The sequence below is a fragment of the Pseudophryne corroboree genome (assembly GCF_028390025.1).
Source record: "Pseudophryne corroboree isolate aPseCor3 chromosome 3 unlocalized genomic scaffold, aPseCor3.hap2 SUPER_3_unloc_47, whole genome shotgun sequence".
Taxonomy (NCBI): domain Eukaryota; kingdom Metazoa; phylum Chordata; class Amphibia; order Anura; family Myobatrachidae; genus Pseudophryne; species Pseudophryne corroboree.
Window position 1 is genome coordinate 861733 of NW_026967538.1, and position 18106 is coordinate 879838.

Consider the following 18106-nt stretch of genomic DNA (forward strand, 5'->3'; position numbering starts at 1 on the left):
GTAGGAAGTGCAGAAATTGACCCAGCTGGAATTCCTCTGTAGGAGCCTTCCTGGCCTCACACCAAGCAACATATTTTCGTCATATACGGTGTGCTTTGCTGTCACATCCTTCCTAGCTCTAATCAGCGTAGGAATCACTTCATCCGGGACGCCCTTTTCCATTAGGATCCGGTGTTCAACCGCCATGCCGTCAAACGCGGCAGCGGTAAGTCTTGGAACAGACAGGGCCCCTGTTGCAACAGGTCCTGTCTGAGAGGCAGAGGCCACGGGTCCTCTGTGAGCATCTCTTGCAGTTCTGGGTACCAAGTCCTTCTTGGCCAATCTGGAACAATGAGTATTGTTCTCACTCCTCTTTTTCTTATGATTCTCAGCACCTTGGGTATGAGAGGAAGTGGAGGAAATACATAGACCGACTGGAACACCCACGGTGCCACCAGTGCGTCCACAGCTGTCGCCTGAGGGTCCCTTGACCTGGTGCAATACCTTTTTAGCTTTTTGTTGAGGCGGGACGCCATCATGTCTACCTGTGGCAGTTCCCATAGCCATACAATTTGCGTGAAGACTTCTTGATGAAGTCCCCACTCTCCCGGGTGGAGGTTGTGTCTGCTGAGGAAGTCTGCTTCCCAGTTGTCCACTCCTGGAATGAACACTGCTGACAGTGCTTGCACGTGATTTTCCGCCCAACGAAGAATCCTGGTGGCTTCCGCCATTGCCACCCTGCTTCTTGTGCTGCCCTGGCGGTTTACATGGGCGACTGCCGTGATGTTGTCTGACTGAATCAGCACTGGTTGGTCTCGAAGCAGATGCTCCGCTTGAATCAGAGCCTTGTATATGGCCCTTAGTTCCAGGATATTTATGTGCAGACAAGTCTCCTGACTTGACCGCAGCCCTTGGAAGTTTCTTCCCTGAGTGACTGCCCCCCATCCGCGGAGGCTTGCATCCGTGGTCACCAGGACCCAGTCCTGTATGCCGAACCTGCGGCCCTGGAGAAGGTGAGCACTCTGCAGCCACCACAGAAGGGACACCCTGGCCTTCGGGGACAGGGTGATCAGGCGATGCATCTGAAGATGCGATCCGGACCACTTGTCCAACAGATCCCACTGAAAGATCCTGGCATGGAACCTGACGAAGGGAATGGCTTCGTATGACGCCACCATCTTTCCCAGGACTCGCGTGCAGTGATGCACCGACACCTGTTTTGGTTTCAGGAGGTCCCTGACCAGAGTCACTAACTCCTGAGCCTTCTCCTCCGGGAGAAACACCTTCCTCTGTTCTGTGTCCAGAATCATACCCAGGAAGGGCAGACGCGTCGTAGGAATCAGCTGCGACTTTGGAATATTCAGAATCCAGCCGTGCTGCTGCAACACTTTCTGAGAGTGTGCTACGCTGATCAACAATTGCTCCCTGGACCTCGCCTTTATAAGGAGATCGTCCAAGTACGGGATAACTGTAACTCCTTGCTTCCGAAGGAGTACCATCATTTCCGCCATTACCTTGGTAAATACTCTTGGTGCCGTGGACAGACCAAACGGCAACGTCTGGAATTGGTAATGACAGTCCTGTACCACAAACCTGAGGTACTCCTGGTGAGGTGGATAAATGGGGACATGAAAGTACGCATCCTTGATGTGCAGAGATACCATAAAATCCCCCTCTTCCAGGCTTGCAATGACCGCCCTGAGCGATTTCATTTTGAACTTGAATCTCTTGAGATAAATGTTCAGGGATTTTAATTCAGAATGGGTCTTACCGAACCGTCCGGTTTCGGTACCACAAACATAGTGGAATAGTAACTCCTTCCCTGTTGAAGGAGGGGAAACTTTACTATCACCTGCTGGAGGTATAGCTTGTGAATTGCTGCCAGTACAACCTCCCTTTCCATGGGGGAAGTTGGCAAGGCCGATTTTAGGTAATGGTGAGGGGGCGTCACCTCGAATTCCAGCTTGTATCCCTGAGATACAATTTGTATAACCCAAGGATCCACCCGTAAGCGAACCCACTGGTTGCTGAAATTTCGGAGACGCGCCCCCACCACTCCTGGCTCCGCCTGTGGAGCCCCAGCGTCATGCAGTGGACTTAGTGGAAGCCGGGGAGGACTTTTGTTCCTGGGAACTGGCTGCATGGTGCAGCTTCTTTCCTCTCTCCCTGCCTCTGGCAAAAAAAGATGCACCTCTGACCTTCTTGCCTGAGAACGAAAGGACTGCATTTGATAATACGGTGCTTTCTTGGTCTGTGATGAAACCTGAGGCAGGAAAGTTGACTTTCCAGCTGTCGCTGTGGATACGATGTCCGAGAGACCGTCCCCAAACAATTCCTCACCCTTATAAGGCAAAACCTCCATGTGTTTTTTAGAGTCTGCATCCCCTGTCCATTGCTGAGTCCATAAGACCCTCCTGGCAGAAATGGACATTGCATTAATTCTAGAACCTAGCAGGCAAATGTCCCTCTGGGCATCCCGCATATATAAGACGGCGTCTTTTATATGTCCCAGGGTTAGCAAGACAGTATCCCTGTCCAGGGCATCTATGTCCTCTGACAGAGTATCTGTCCAAGCTGCTACAGCACTGCACATCCAGGCTGAAGCAATAGCAGGTCTCAGTAGAGTACCAGAGTGTGTATACACGGACTTCAATGTAATACATCTTTCATTGCAATAATCATATAGCGGATGGCCTTGGTCATTTTAGGCTATAATTGTGCCTCATCATCGTCGACACTGTAGTCGGCATCCGTGTCAACCATTTGAGATCGTGGGCGTTTATGAGACCCTGACGGCCTCTGACTCGCCTGGGCATGCCCGGGTTGAGAGCCCGGCTGTACCCCGGCTGCAACATCATCAAACCTTTTATGTAATGAGTTAACATTATCATTTAAGACCTTCCACATATCCATCCAATCAGGTGTCGGCCCCGACGGCGGTGACACCACATTTATCTGCACTTGCTCCGCCTCCCTGTAACCCTCCTCATCAAACATGTCGACACAACCGTACCGACACACAGCACACACACAGGGAATTCTCTGACTGAGGACAGGACCCCACAAAGGCTTTTGGGGATGCCAGCACACACCACAGCGCTATATAACTCAGGGATATACACTACAACAAGTGATTACCCAATTGCTGCCGAATATATAACTTTTTGCACGTAAATTTATGTGCCCCCCTCTCTTTTTACCCTTCTGGTACCTGGATACTGCAGGTGAGAGCCTGGGGAGCGTCCTTCCAGCGGAGCTGTGAAGAAAAAATGGCGCTGGTGTGCTGAGGAAGAAGGCCCCGCCCCCTCAGCGGCGGGCTTCTGTTCCGCTTTCTGTGATAAAAAATGGCGGGGGATTTTACATATATACAGTGGCTGACTGTATATATGTAGGTTATGCCAAAAGGTACTTCAATTGCTGCCCAGGGCACCCCCCCCCCCCCCCCCCAGCGCCATGCACCCTACAGTGAACGGAGTGTGCGGTGTGCTGTGGGAGCAATGGCGCACAGCTGCGGTGCGCTACCTTAAATGAAGACAGGAGTCTTCAGCCGCCGATTTCGCCGTCTTCAAGCTTCTGTTCTTCTGGCTCTGCGAGGGGGGCGGCGGCGCAGCTCCGGGAACGGACGTTCGAGGACAGCTGCCTGTGTTCGAACCCTCTGGAGCTAATGGTGTCCAGTAGCCTAAGAAGCGCAACCTAGCTGTGAACAGGTACGTTTGCTTCTCTCCCCTCGGTCCCACGTAGCAGTGAGTCTGTTGCCAGCAGAAGCTCACTGTTCTTTAACTAGCAGGCTCAGGAGAGCCCACTAGGAGCACCCAGCTCTGGCCGGGCATAGATTCTAACTAACTGAGGTCTGGAGGAGGGGCATAGAGGGAGGACCCAGTGCACACCAGATAGTACCTAATCTTTTCTTTAGAGTGCCCAGTCTCCTGCAGAGCCCGTCTATTCCCTATGGTCCTTACGGAGTCCCCAGCATCCACTAGGACGTCAGAGAAATAAGTGATGCCACTGTGACGCTCTCAGATCCCGTCACCTCTCCAGTCATGTCCCTGTATTATTACAATAAATATAAGTGAAGTTATTGTGACACTCCCAGTTCCCCTCACCTCCCCAGTCATGTCCCTGTATTATTACTAGTGTTATAAGTGTAGTCACTGTAACACTCCCAGATACCCTCTCCTCCCATTCATGTCCCTGTATTATTACTATAGATATGTGATGTCACAGTGACGCTCCCAGGTGTGTGATATACATTTGCTTCATACTGAGCAATATTTTCAATCCCCACAATTACATATAATAAAATGAATAATAATAACAACAACAACACTAAAGGCTGCACCCCAGTATAAAAATAATAACAGATGTCTTTAAAAGCAGGACATCACCACCACTCCCAATGTATAATAATAATAATAATACCAGGACACCACAAGCTGCTGTCCCTGTATAATAATAACAGTACACAAAAACCTGCTCCCCCTGTATAACACTAATAACAACAGGACACCACAGGTCGCTCCCCCTGTATAACAACAATAACTGGACACCCCAGATGGTAGATGCTAGAATCAAGTGGGCTAAGGGACCTTTTCCGTAAGGGGGAGGAACCACAGATTGCTCCTCCTGTATAATAATAATAATAATAACAGGACACCACAGGCTGCTCCCCCTGTATAGTAATAATAACAGGGCACCACAGGCTGCTCCTCCTGTAGAGTAATAATAACTGGACACCAAAGGCTGTTCCCCCTATATAATAATAATAATAATAACAGGACACCACAGGCTGCTCCCCCTGTATAATAATGATAACAGGTCACCAAAGGCTGCTCCCCCTGTATAGTAATAATAACAGGACACCACAGGCTGCTCCCCCTGTATAGTAAGACGCCATTACCTGATCTCCACGGACACTGGGAGACTGCAGCAGTCGATGAAAACTCACTTCCTGCATATGGAACGCACAGTACGGAAGTAAGGTGGAACGCACAGGCCGGAAGTAGGGCATGATTGGCAAAGGCTGCTTACGGGTTAATAGCCCCTACCCTCCTTCACCACGCCTCCTGTAATTACGATTAAAATACATGTCCTCAATGCGGGGTGCCGGCGGCCATTTTCTTGTAGACCAGTCCGGCAGCAGCAATACGTTCCCTGGCCGTATAGTGACGCCAGGAGCGGCGGCCATTTTCCCCTGGTCTGAGCTCCGCCTTCCTTCTATCATTCCCAAGAGGCAGCAGGAGCAGAGAGCCGCCATTGCTGTGTCTGGCAGCAGGTAATGATATTATTATTATTATTCTATAGGCTGAGCAGCTCTGGTGTCAGGTTCTGTACTACAGGGGGAGCAGCCTCTGGTGCCTTGTTATAGTGCAGCTGGAGCAGCCTCTGGTGCTGCATTATCCCTGTACAGGTGGCTCTAGTGTCCTATTACTGTAATACAGGTGGCGCAGACCCCGCCGTTACCGTAATACAGGTGGTGCAGACCCCGCCGTTACCGTAATACAGGTGGCGCAAGACCCCGCCGTTACCGTAATACAGGTGGCGAATACCCCGCCGTTACCGTAATACAGGTGGCGCAGACCCCGCCGTTACCGTAATACAGGTGGCGCAGGCCCCGACGTTACCGTAATACAGAGGGTGCACATCCCGCCATTACCGTAATACAGGTGGCGCAGACCCCGCCGTTACCGTTATTCTATACATATAAGGGCATTGTACTATACAGGGGAGCGCTATGTGTTGTCCTACTGTACAGGGGGAGTGACCTGTGTTGCCCTTTTATACAGGGGGAGGTGCCTGTGGTGTCTTGTTACTATATTAATATAGGGTGAGCGGCATGTATTGTCTTTATACAGAAGGAGTGGCCTGTGTTGTCATAATATACATGAGTAGCATCCTGTGTTGTCATAATATGCAGGGGGAGCGGCCTGTGTTGTCATAATATACAGGTGTAGCATCCTTTGTTGACATAGTATACAAGGGGAGCAGCCTGTGTTGTCATAAAATACAGGGGGTAGCATCCTGTGCTGTTTTAGTATACTGGCGTAGCATCCTGTGCTGTCATAGTATACAGGGGGAGCAGCCTGTGTTGTCATAGTATACAGGAGGAGTGGTCTGAGTTGTCATAATATACAGGGGTAGCATCCTGTGCCATCATAAGATACAGGAGGAGTGGCGTGTTGTCATAATATACAGGGGTAGCATCCTGTGCTGTCATAGTATACAGGGGGAGCGGCCTGTGTTGTCATAATATACAGGTGTAGCATCCTGTGTTGACATAGTATACAGGGGGAGCGGCCTGTGTTGTCATAGTATACAGGAGGAGTGGCCTGTGTTGTCATAATATACAGGAGAAGCGGCCTGTGTTGTCAATACAAAAAAAAATACAGGGGGTAGCATCCTGTGCTGTTTTAGTATACTGGCGTAGCATCCTGTGCTGTCATAGTATACAGGAGGAGTGGCCTGTGTTGTCATAAAATACAGTGGGTAGCATCCTGTGCTGTTTTAGTATACTGGCGTAGCATCCTGTGCTGTCATAGTATACAGGGGGAGCAGCCTGTGCTGTCATAGTATACAGGGGGAGCATCCTGTGTTGTCATAGTATACAGGAGGAGCGGCCTGTGTTGTCATAGTATACAGGAGGAGTGGCCTGTGTTGTCATAATATACAGGAGAAGCGGCCTGTGTTGTCAATACAAAAAAAAATACAGGGGGTAGCATCCTGTGCTGTTTTAGTATACTGGCGTAGCATCCTGTGCTGTCATAGTATACAGGAGGAGTGGCCTGTGTTGTCATAGTATACTGGCGTAGCATCCTGTGCTGTTTTAGTATACTGACGTAGCATCCTGTGCTGTCATAGTATACAGGGGGAGCAGCCTGTGCTGTCATAGTATACAGGGGGAGCATCCTGTGCTGTCATAGTATACAGGAGGAGCAGCCTGTGTTGTCATAATATACAGGGGTAGCATCCTGTGTTGTCAAAGTATACAGGGGGAGCGGCCTTTGTTGTCATAATAGAAGGAGGGGTAGCCTGTGTTGTTATAATATACAGGGGGAGCTGCCTGTGTTGTCATAATATGCAAGGGTAGCATTCTGTGCTGTCAAAGTGTACAGGTCTATTATGCCTTTGTTGTCATAATAGACAGGAGGACTGAGAAGGACCCAGAGCCCAATCACGGTGCCTCCACCTCACTCACTGATACATGAGAGGCACAGTGACCAGAAGATCCTTGAACTCACTAACAAGATCATTTAGCTGCTGACTGGAGAGGTGACTGCTGGGAATGGGACATTATACAGTAACACCAGGGGATGTGTCTGGGTGATGACTAGAGAGGTGACTGCTGGGAATGGGACATTATACAGTAACACCAGGGGAAGTGTCTGGGTGATGACTGGAGAGGTGACTGCTGGGAATGGGACATTATACAGTAACACCAGGGGACGTGTCTGGGTGATGACTGGAGAGGTGACTGCTGGGAATGGGGCATTATACAGTAACGCCAGGGGATGTGTCTGGGTGATGACTAGAGAGGTGACTGCTGGGAATGGGACATTATACAGTAACACCAGGGGAAGTGTCTGGGTGATGACTGGAGAGGTGACTGCTGGGAATGGGACATTATACAGTAACACCAGGGGATGTGTCTGGGTGATGACTAGAGAGGTGACTGCTGGGAATGGGACATTATACAGTAACACCAGGGGACGTGTCTATGTGATGACTGGAGAGGTGACTGCTGGGAATGGGGCATTATACAGTAACACCAGGGGATGTGTCTGGGTGATGACTGGAGAGGTGACTGCTGGGAATGGGGCATTATACAGTAACACCAGGGGATGTGTCTGGTGATGACTGGAGAGGTGACTGCTGGGAATGGGACATTATACAGTAACACCAGGGGATGTGTCTGGGTGATGACTGGAGAGGTGACTGCTGGGAATGGGACATTATACAGTAACACCAGGGGACGTGTCTATGTGATGACTGGAGAGGTGACTGCTGGGAATGGGGCACTATACAGTAACACCAGGGGACGTGTCTGGGTGATGACTGGAGAGGTGACTGCTGGGAATGGGACATTATACAGTAACACCAGGGGATGTGTCTGGGTGATGACTGGAGAGGTGACTGCTGGGAATGGGACATTATACAGTAACACCAGGGGATGTGTCTGGGTGATGACTGGAGAGGTGACTGCTGGGAATGGGGCATTATACAGTAACACCAGGGGACGTGTCTGGGTGATGACTGGAGAGGTGACTGCTGGGAATGGGACATTATACAGTAACACCAGGGGATGTGTCTGGGTGATGACTAGAGAGGTGACTGCTGGGAATGGGACATTATACAGTAACACCAGGGGACGTGTCTATGTGATGACTGGAGAGGTGACTGCTGGGAATGGGGCATTATACAGTAACATCAGGGGACGTGTCTGGGTGATGACTGGAGAGGTGACTGCTGGGAATGGGACATTATACAGTAACACCAGGGGATGTGTCTGGGTGATGACTGGAGAGGTGACTGCTGGGAATGGGGCATTATACAGTAACACCAGGGGATGTGTCTGGGTGATGACTGGAGAGGTGACTGCTGGGAATGGGGCATTATACAGTAACACCAGGGGACGTGTCTGGGTGATGACTGGAGAGGTGACTGCTGGGAATGGGGCATTATACAGTAACACCGGGGGACGTGTCTGGGTGATGACTGGAGAGGTGACTGCTGGGAATGGGGCATTATACAGTAACACCAGAGGATGTGTCTGGGTGATGACTGGAGAGGTGACTGCTGGGAATGGGGCATTATACAGTAACACCGGGGGATGTGTCTGGGTGATGACTGGAGAGGTGACTGCTGGGAATGGGACATTATACAGTAACACCAGGGGACGTGTCTGGGTGATGACTGGAGAGGTGACTGCTGGGAATGGGGTATTATACAGTAACATCGGGGGATGTGTCTGGGTGATGACTGGAGAGGCGACTGCTGGGAATGGGACATTATACAGTAACACCAGGGGATGTGTCTGGTGATGACTGGAGAGGTGACTGCTGGGAATGGGGCATTATACAGTAACACCAGGGGATGTGTCTGGGTGATGACTGGAGAGGTGACTGCTGGGAATGGGGCATTATACAGTAAAACCAGGGAACGTGTCTGGTGATGACTGGAGAGGTGACTGCTGGGAATAGGACATTATACAGTAACACCAGGGGATGTGTCTGGGTGATGACTGGAGAGGTGACTGCTGGGAATGGGACATTATACAGTAACACCAGGGGATGTGTCTGGGTGATGACTGGAGAGGTGACTGCTGGGAATGGGGCATTATACAGTAACACCGGGGGATGTGTCTGGGTGATGACTGGAGAGGTGACTGCTGGGAATGGTACATTATACAGTAACACCAGGGGATGTGTCTGGCTGATGACTGGAGAGGTAACTTCTGGGAATGGGGCATTATACAGTAACACCAGGGGATGTGTCTGGCTGATGACTGGAGAGGTGACTGCTGGGAATGGTACATTATACAGTAACAGCAGGGGATGTGTCTGGCTGATGACTGGAGAGGTGACTGCTGGGAATGGGGCATTATACAGTAACACCAGGGGATGTGTCTGGGTGATGACTGGGGAGGTGACTGCTGGGAATGGGGCATTATACAGTAACACCAGGTAATGTGTCTGGGTGATGACTGGAGAGGTGACTGCTGGGAATGGGACATTATACAGTAACACCAGGGGATGTGTCTGGTTGATGACTGGAGAGGTGACTGCTGGGAATGGGACATTTTACAGTAACACCAGGGGACGTATCTGGGTGATGACTGGAGAGGTGACTGCTGGGAATGGGGCATTATACAGTAACACCAGGGGACGTGTCTGGGTGATGACTGGAGAGGTGACTGCTGGGAATGGGGCATTATACAGTAACACCGGGGGACGTGTCTGGGTGATGACTGGAGAGGTGACTGCTGGGAATGGGGCATTATACAGTAACACCAGAGGATGTGTCTGGGTGATGACTGGAGAGGTGACTGCTGGGAATGGGGCATTATACAGTAACACCGGGGGATGTGTCTGGGTGATGACTGGAGAGGTGACTGCTGGGAATGGGACATTATACAGTAACACCGGGGGACGTGTCTGGGTGATGACTGGAGAGGTGACTGCTGGGAATGGGACATTATACAGTAACACCAGGGGATGTGTCTGGGTGATGACTGGAGAGGTGACTGCTGGGAATGGGACATTATACAGTAACACCAGGGGATGTGTCTGGGTGATGACTGGAGAGGTGACTGCTGGGAATGGGGCATTATACAGTAACACCGGGGGATGTGTCTGGGTGATGACTGGAGAGGTGACTGCTGGGAATGGTACATTATACAGTAACAGCAGGGGATGTGTCTGGCTGATGACTGGAGAGGTAACTTCTGGGAATGGGGCATTATACAGTAACACCAGGGTATGTGTCTGGGTGATGACTGGAGAGGTGACTGCTGGGAATGGTACATTATACAGTAACAGCAGGGGATGTGTCTGGCTGATGACTGGAGAGGTGACTGCTGGGAATGGGGTATTATACAGTAACATCGGGGGATGTGTCTGGGTGATGACTGGAGAGGCGACTGCTGGGAATGGGACATTATACAGTAACACCAGGGGATGTGTCTGGTGATGACGGGAGAGGTGACTGCTGGGAATGAGGCATTATACAGTAACACCAGGGGATGTGTCTGGGTGATGACTGGAGAGGTGACTGCTGGGAATGGGGCATTATACAGTAAAACCAGGGAACGTGTCTGGTGATGACTGGAGAGGTGACTGCTGGGAATAGGACATTATACAGTAACACCAGGGGATGTGTCTGGGTGATGACTGGAGAGGTGACTGCTGGGAATGGGACATTATACAGTAACACCAGGGGATGTGTCTGGGTGATGACTGGAGAGGTGACTGCTGGGAATGGGGCATTATACAGTAACACCGGGGGATGTGTCTGGGTGATGACTGGAGAGGTGACTGCTGGGAATGGTACATTATACAGTAACAGCAGGGGATGTGTCTGGCTGATGACTGGAGAGGTAACTTCTGGGAATGGGGCATTATACAGTAACACCAGGGTATGTGTCTGGGTGATGACTGGAGAGGTGACTGCTGGGAATGGTACATTATACAGTAACAGCAGGGGATGTGTCTGGCTGATGACTGGAGAGGTGACTGCTGGGAATGGGGCATTATACAGTAACACCAGGGGATGTGTCTGGGTGATGACTGGGGAGGTGACTGCTGGGAATGGGACATTATACAGTAACACCAGGGGATGTGTCTGGTTGATGACTGGAGAGGTGACTGCTGGGAATGGGGCATTATACAGTAACACCAGGGGACGTATCTGGGTGATGACTGGAGAGGTGACTGCTGGGAATGGGGCATTATACAGTAACACCAGGGGATGTGTCTGGGTGATGACTGGAGAGGTGACTGCTGGGAATGGGACATTATACAGTAACACCAGGGGATGTGTCTGGTGATGACTGGAGAGGTGACTGCTGGGAATGGGGCATTATACAGTAACACCAGGGGATGTGTCTGGGTGATGACTGGAGAGGTGACTGCTGGGAATGGGGCATTATACAGTAAAACCAGGGAACGTGTCTGGTGATGACTGGAGAGGTGACTGCTGGGAATAGGACATTATACAGTAACACCAGGGGATGTGTCTGGGTGATGACTGGAGAGGTGACTGCTGGGAATGGGACATTATACAGTAACACCAGGGGATGTGTCTGAGTGATGACTGGAGAGGTGACTGCTGGGAATGGGGCATTATACAGTAACACCAGGGGATGTGTCTGGGTGATGACTGGAGAGGTGACTGCTGGGAATGGGACATTATACAGTAACACCAGGGGATGTGTCTGGGTGATGACTGGAGAGGTGACTGCTGGGAATGGGACATTATACAGTAACACCAGGGGACGTGTCTGGGTGATGACTGGAGAGGTGACTGCTGGGAATGGGACATTATACAGTAACACCAGGGGATGTGTCTGGGTGATGACTGGAGAGGTGACTGCTGGGAATGGGACATTATACAGTAACACCAGGGGATGTGTCCGGGTGATGACCGGAGAGGTGACTGCTGGGAATGGGGAATTATACAGTAACACCAGAGTACGTGTCTGGTAGATGACTGGAGAGGTGACTGCTGGGAATGGGACATTATACAGTAACACCAGGGGATGTGTCTGGGTGATGACTGGAGAGGTGACTGCTGGGAATGGGATATTATACAGTAACACCAGGGGACGTGTCTGGGTGATGACTGGAGAGGTGACTGCTGGGAATGGGACATTATACAGTAACACCAGGAGATGTGTCCGGGTGATGACAGGAGAGGTGACTGCTGGGAATGGGGAATTATACAGTAACACCAGAGTACGTGTCTGGTAGATGACTGGAGAGGTGACTGTTGGGAATGGGATATTATACAGTGACACCAGGGGACGTGTCTGGGTGATGACTGGAGAGGTGACTGCTGGGAATGGGACATTATACAGTAACACCAGGGGATGTGTCTGGGTGATGACTGGAGAGGTGACTGCTGGGAATGGGCCATTAAACAGTAACTCCAGGGGATGTGTCTGGGTGATGACTGGAGAGTTGACTGCTGGGAATGGAGCATTATACGGTAACACCAGGTAATGTGTCTGGGTGATGACTGGAGAGGTGATTGCTGGGAATGGGACATTATACAGTAACACCAGGGGATATGTCTGGGTGATGACTGGAGAGGTGACTGCTGGGAATGGGACATTATACAGTAACACCGGGGGACGTGTCTGGGTGATGACCGGAGAGGTGACTGCTGGGAATGGGACATTATAGAGTGACACCAGGGGACGTGTCTGGGTGATGACTGGAGAGGTGACTGCTGGGAATGGGACATTATACAGTAACACCAGGGGATGTGTCCGGGTGATGACTGGAGAGGTGACTGCTGGGAATGGGGAATTATACAGTAACACCAGAGTACGTGTCTGGTAGATGACTGGAGAGGTGACTGTTGGGAATGGGACATTATACAGTGACACCAGGGGACGTGTCTGGGTGATGACTGGAGAGGTGACTGCTGGGAATGGGACATTATACCGTAACACCAGGGGATGTTTCTGGGTGATGACTGGAGAGGTGACTGCTGGGAATGGGGCATTATACAGTAACACCAGGGGATGTGTCTGGGTGATGACTGGAGAGGTGACTGCTGGGAATGGGACATTATACAGTAACACCAGGGGATGTGTCTGTGTGATGCCTGAAGAGGTGACTGCTGGGAATGGGACATTATACAGTAACACCGGGGAACGTGTCTGAGTGATGACTGGAGAGGTGACTGCTGGGAATGGGACATTATACAGTAACACCCGGGGACGTGTCTGGGTGATGACTGGAGAGGTGACTGCTGGGAATGGGACATTATACAGTAACACCAGGGGATGTGTCTGGGTGATGACTGGAGAGGTGACTGCTGGGAATGGGACATTATACAGTAACACCAGGGGATGTGTCTGGGTGATGACTGGAGAGGTGACTGCTGGGAATGGGACATTATACAGTAACACCGGGGGATGTGTCTGGGTGATGACTGGAGAGGTGACTGCTGGGAATGGGGCATTATACAGTAACACCAGGAGATGTGTCCAGGTGATGACTGGAGAGGTGACTGCTGGGAATGGGGCATTATACAGTAACACCGGGGGATGTGTCTGGGTGATGACTGGAGAGGTGACTGCTGAGAATGGGGCATTATACAGTAACACCAGGGGAAGTGTCTGGGTGATGACTGGAGAGGTGACTGCTGGGAATGGGACATTATACAGTAACACCAGGGGACGTGTCTGGGTGATGACTGGAGAGGTGACTGCTGGGAATGGGACATTATACAGTAACACCAGGGGATGTGTCTGGGTGATGACTGGAGAGGTGACTGCTGGGAATGGGACATTATACAGTAACACCAGGGGATGTGACTGGGTGACTGCTGGGAATGAGGCATTATACAGTAACACCCTGGTACGTGTCTGGGTGATGACTGGAGAGGTGACTGCTGGGAATGGGACATTATACAGTAACACGGGGAACGTGTCTGGGTGATGACTGGAGAGGTGACTGCTGGGAATGGGACATTATACAGTAACACCCGGGGACGTGTCTGGGTGATGACTGGAGAGGTGACTGCTGGGAATGGGACATTATACAGTAACACCAGGGGACGTGTCTGGGTGATGACTGGAGAGGTGACTGCTGGGAATGGGGTATTATACAGTAACACCGGGGGATGTGTCTGGGTGATGACTGGAGATGTGACTGCTGGGAATGGGACATTATACAGTAACACCAGGGGATGTGTCTGGGTGATGACTGGAGAGGTGACTGCTGGGAATGGGACATTATACAGTAACACCAGGAGATGTGTCCGGGTGATGACCGGAGAGGTGACTGCTGGGAATGGGGAATTATACAGTAACACCAGAGTACGTGTCTGGTAGATGACTGGAGAGGTGACTGCTGGGAATGGGACATTATACAGTAACACCAGGGGATGTGTCTGGGTGATGACTGGAGAGGTGACTGCTGGGAATGGGATATTATACAGTAACACCAGGGGACGTGTCTGGGTGATGACTGGAGAGGTGACTGCTGGGAATGGGACATTATACAGTAACACCAGGAGATGTGTCCGGGTGATGACCGGAGAGGTGACTGCTGGGAATGGGGAATTATACAGTAACACCAGAGTACGTGTCTGGTAGATGACTGGAGAGGTGACTGTTGGGAATGGGACATTATACAGTGACACCAGGGGACGTGTCTGGGTGATGACTGGAGAGGTGACTGCTGGGAATGGGACATTATACAGTAACACCAGGGGATGTGTCTGGGTGATGACTGGAGAGGTGACTGCTGGGAATGGGCCATTAAACAGTAACTCCAGGGGATGTGTCTGGGTGATGACTGGAGAGTTGACTGCTGGGAATGGAGCATTATACGGTAACACCAGGTAATGTGTCTGGGTGATGACTGGAGAGGTGATTGCTGGGAATGGGACATTATACAGTAACACCAGGGGATATGTCTGGGTGATGACTGGAGAGGTGACTGCTGGGAATGGGACATTATACAGTAACACCGGGGGACGTGTCTGGGTGATGACTGGAGAGGTGACTGCTGGGAATGGGACATTATAGAGTGACACCAGGGGACGTGTCTGGGTGATGACTGGAGAGGTGACTGCTGGGAATGGGACATTATACAGTAACACCCGGGGACGTGTCTGGGTGATGACTGGAGAGGTGACTGCTGGGAATGGGACATTATACAGTAACACCAGGGGATGTGTCTGGGTGATGACTGGAGAGGTGACTGCTGGGAATGGGACATTATACAGTAACACCAGGGGATGTGTCTGGGTGATGACTAGAGAGGTGACTGCTGGGAATGGGACATTATACAGTAACACCAGGGGACGTGTCTATGTGATGACTGGAGAGGTGACTGCTGGGAATGGGGCATTATACAGTAACACCAGGGGATGTGTCTGGGTGATGACTGGAGAGGTGACTGCTGGGAATGGGGCATTATACAGTAACACCAGGGGATGTGTCTGGTGATGACTGGAGAGGTGACTGCTGGGAATGGGACATTATACAGTAACACCAGGGGATGTGTCTGGGTGATGACTGGAGAGGTGACTGCTGGGAATGGGACATTATACAGTAACACCAGGGGACGTGTCTATGTGATGACTGGAGAGGTGACTGCTGGGAATGGGGCACTATACAGTAACACCAGGGGACGTGTCTGGGTGATGACTGGAGAGGTGACTGCTGGGAATGGGACATTATACAGTAACACCAGGGGATGTGTCTGGGTGATGACTGGAGAGGTGACTGCTGGGAATGGGACATTATACAGTAACACCAGGGGATGTGTCTGGGTGATGACTGGAGAGGTGACTGCTGGGAATGGGGCATTATACAGTAACACCAGGGGACGTGTCTGGGTGATGACTGGAGAGGTGACTGCTGGGAATGGGACATTATACAGTAACACCAGGGGATGTGTCTGGGTGATGACTAGAGAGGTGACTGCTGGGAATGGGACATTATACAGTAACACCAGGGGACGTGTCTATGTGATGACTGGAGAGGTGACTGCTGGGAATGGGGCATTATACAGTAACATCAGGGGACGTGTCTGGGTGATGACTGGAGAGGTGACTGCTGGGAATGGGACATTATACAGTAACACCAGGGGATGTGTCTGGGTGATGACTGGAGAGGTGACTGCTGGGAATGGGGCATTATACAGTAACACCAGGGGATGTGTCTGGGTGATGACTGGAGAGGTGACTGCTGGGAATGGGGCATTATACAGTAACACCAGGGGACGTGTCTGGGTGATGACTGGAGAGGTGACTGCTGGGAATGGGGCATTATACAGTAACACCGGGGGACGTGTCTGGGTGATGACTGGAGAGGTGACTGCTGGGAATGGGGCATTATACAGTAACACCAGAGGATGTGTCTGGGTGATGACTGGAGAGGTGACTGCTGGGAATGGGGCATTATACAGTAACACCGGGGGATGTGTCTGGGTGATGACTGGAGAGGTGACTGCTGGGAATGGGACATTATACAGTAACACCAGGGGACGTGTCTGGGTGATGACTGGAGAGGTGACTGCTGGGAATGGGGTATTATACAGTAACATCGGGGGATGTGTCTGGGTGATGACTGGAGAGGCGACTGCTGGGAATGGGACATTATACAGTAACACCAGGGGATGTGTCTGGTGATGACTGGAGAGGTGACTGCTGGGAATGGGGCATTATACAGTAACACCAGGGGATGTGTCTGGGTGATGACTGGAGAGGTGACTGCTGGGAATGGGGCATTATACAGTAAAACCAGGGAACGTGTCTGGTGATGACTGGAGAGGTGACTGCTGGGAATAGGACATTATACAGTAACACCAGGGGATGTGTCTGGGTGATGACTGGAGAGGTGACTGCTGGGAATGGGACATTATACAGTAACACCAGGGGATGTGTCTGGGTGATGACTGGAGAGGTGACTGCTGGGAATGGGGCATTATACAGTAACACCGGGGGATGTGTCTGGGTGATGACTGGAGAGGTGACTGCTGGGAATGGTACATTATACAGTAACACCAGGGGATGTGTCTGGCTGATGACTGGAGAGGTAACTTCTGGGAATGGGGCATTATACAGTAACACCAGGGGATGTGTCTGGCTGATGACTGGAGAGGTGACTGCTGGGAATGGTACATTATACAGTAACAGCAGGGGATGTGTCTGGCTGATGACTGGAGAGGTGACTGCTGGGAATGGGGCATTATACAGTAACACCAGGGGATGTGTCTGGGTGATGACTGGGGAGGTGACTGCTGGGAATGGGGCATTATACAGTAACACCAGGTAATGTGTCTGGGTGATGACTGGAGAGGTGACTGCTGGGAATGGGACATTATACAGTAACACCAGGGGATGTGTCTGGTTGATGACTGGAGAGGTGACTGCTGGGAATGGGACATTTTACAGTAACACCAGGGGACGTATCTGGGTGATGACTGGAGAGGTGACTGCTGGGAATGGGGCATTATACAGTAACACCAGGGGACGTGTCTGGGTGATGACTGGAGAGGTGACTGCTGGGAATGGGGCATTATACAGTAACACCGGGGGACGTGTCTGGGTGATGACTGGAGAGGTGACTGCTGGGAATGGGGCATTATACAGTAACACCAGAGGATGTGTCTGGGTGATGACTGGAGAGGTGACTGCTGGGAATGGGGCATTATACAGTAACACCGGGGGATGTGTCTGGGTGATGACTGGAGAGGTGACTGCTGGGAATGGGACATTATACAGTAACACCGGGGGACGTGTCTGGGTGATGACTGGAGAGGTGACTGCTGGGAATGGGACATTATACAGTAACACCAGGGGATGTGTCTGGGTGATGACTGGAGAGGTGACTGCTGGGAATGGGACATTATACAGTAACACCAGGGGATGTGTCTGGGTGATGACTGGA

The 18106-nt window shown here is 51.2% G+C and overlaps 1 protein-coding gene across 2 annotated transcripts in view; it reads right to left on the minus strand.

The window, feature by feature from the left end:
- The window catches only part of LOC134984290 (zinc finger protein 568-like), a 52870-nt gene extending 47937 nt beyond the window's left edge, over positions 1–4933 (minus strand). For both annotated transcript variants that reach the window (XM_063949913.1, XM_063949912.1), the window contains exon 1: positions 4877–4933. The gene's annotated coding sequence lies outside the window, so the exon portion shown is untranslated. The remainder of the gene's footprint in view (positions 1–4876) is intronic.
- Positions 4934–18106: the final 13173 nt, after the last annotated feature.